We start from the raw sequence: 2,239 nt of genomic DNA, 5'->3' as shown, positions 1-2,239 counted from the left end.
AAACAACAGGCAAGAATAGATTGTATTTCTACATACTAGCAGTGGACATGTGGGCCTTGAAGGTAAAAATACAGTATTAATTGATCATTGTTCAAAGAAAAGTGAGAAAAACGCTGACGTTTAAATCTAAGATGATACATTGAGGACTTTATGGGGAAAAAAACCACACAACACTTAAGAAATCAAAGAAGGTCTACATACATGGAGACATCGCATCTTCATCTATTCGAAGACTCAACAGAGTAAGGATGTCATTTCTCCCCACACTGATATATAGGCTTAGTGCAAGTCCCATCAAAATCCCAGAAGGGGCTTCTGTAGATATAACAAAGAGTATTTTACATTTTATATCAGAAGGGAAAGGAACTCGAATAGCTGAAATAATTTTGATACAGAAGAATTAAGTGGGAGAAATCAGTCGATCTGATTTCAAGATCTATCATATAGCTATAGTAATCAAGACTATGTGGAAATATTGGTGCAGGGATGGACGCATAGATCCATGGAACAGGAGAGAGAGCCCCGTAATAAATCCATGCGAATATGCCCAACTGACTTCGGACAAAGGTGCAAAAGCAGTTCACTGATGGGAAGAGAAACTTATCAATGAATGGTGCTATAGCAATCAGACTTCCGTAAGCTAAAAAAATTTAACCTTGACCTAAGTTGCACACCTTACACAAAAATTAACTTAACGTGGATCATGGATTTAAAGTGTAAGATGTAAAACCATAAATCTTCTAGAAAGAAACATAAGAGAAAACCTTCAGGATCTTGGTCTAGGTAGAAAGGTTTTAAACTTGTCACCGAGAGGAAGGAGAAAAAGAAGAGCACCTTTGGGTGACAGGACGTGGGAGGAGACTTTTAAAGGAGCAATTTTGGGCCCGGGGCCATTTCAGGAGTAAGACTTTTCTTTTTGTCAACCTTGACTTCTCTTTGGGTATGGAGAAAGCAAAAGGCAAAAAGAACTGCACGAAGTGGGGGGACGACTATCTGGCTGGCCATTCCCAACCTGTATCGGAAGAAGCCAAAGAGAAACAGCAGGCTTATGGTGAACCAAAGTTACCAGGAACCTCAACAAGTGGGGACCAAATGGAAAAGATCTATGAAAGAAGGCAAAGCTTCCTGTTCAGAAAAGATGGCACAAGAAAAGAGTACAAGAGTAAGAATTCGGAAGAAAATCCCAGTTCCTCCATTACCTTCGAAACTGCCACCAGCCAACTTGCTTCACCGAGACATCCTGTGGGCCTGGTGCCAAGAACTCAAGCTGAGCACCAAAGGCCAGAAATCAGATGTATATAAGCGAATCTGCGAATATGCTTACCCAGATCAAAAGAAGAACGTTCCTGTCACCGCAGAGGACGCCAAGGTTCTCACACAGACACAAAGAAGATTGATGATGGACAAGGGCGAAATGTCTCTGGAAAGTCCTGGAACAAAGATACCTTCTGATGGAACCTACCCTCCTGAAGTGGCTGCCCCCCCACCGAGGGGTCTGATGCTCTCCTGGAGGGGGTCAATACTGTTGTGGTGACAACTTCGGCCCCAGATGCCATGTTTGCCTCCTGGTCCAGAATTGCAGCTGGGGCTGGGAAGATGGAGACAGTGGCATCGCCACAGGAGGCCCATGGTGTCACGTGGTGTGTGGTCCATGGGAGAGGTATGCAGACACAGAAGGTTGGGTTCACCTGCAATTTCATGCAGGACAAGCCTGGGTGCCTGAAATGTGGGGGAGAATATGCGCCCTCTTCCACCCCCAAAGCTAGAGGACGATGTGCTGTGCCCCAAATGTGTTTGCAGGAATAAGGTGTTAGTGAAAAGCCTCCAATGAGCTTTCAATAGCAGGAAAAGGGACACAGCTGTGACTATAGTCAACGGTACAAAGAGAACTACAATCAACTCCGTGGTGACACTGATGGCCGGACTGTAGGCTGCTCACACCCTCCATGCTTCCAGGGATACAGGCTAGGGCATTGCAGATGTTACCCTCCAACCTCCACTGGGGCCTGTGGCTTCATGGGTTGAGATGCAGGAGCTCTTAGATTTTAAATTGGAAGAGCATTTCAGAAATTACCATTCATTCTATTTAATAAGAAGAAAAAGTCATTCATACTATCAAACGTTTACCCTTCTGAAATAGAAGTGACCTTAACTTCTTTTAAAGTGGGAACCTGAGCCTCGCCTGGCAGAGGGTTTGGGGGTGGGAGGTGGGGTGGAAAGTACAGGTGTGCTTCCGCGC

At 44.8% G+C, this 2,239-nt stretch overlaps 1 pseudogene; it reads left to right on the top strand.

Moving 5' to 3' along the window:
* The first annotated feature begins 863 nt into the window (after positions 1–863).
* Positions 864–1,960, top strand: LOC112675645 (developmental pluripotency-associated protein 4-like; annotated as a pseudogene).
* The last annotated feature ends 279 nt before the right edge of the window (positions 1,961–2,239 follow it).

This window comes from Canis lupus, chromosome 10, assembly GCF_003254725.2.
Source record: "Canis lupus dingo isolate Sandy chromosome 10, ASM325472v2, whole genome shotgun sequence".
NCBI lineage: Eukaryota > Metazoa > Chordata > Mammalia > Carnivora > Canidae > Canis > Canis lupus.
The sequence above is the reverse complement of the archived record's forward strand: the minus strand, read 5'-3'. Positions and strand labels throughout refer to the sequence as shown.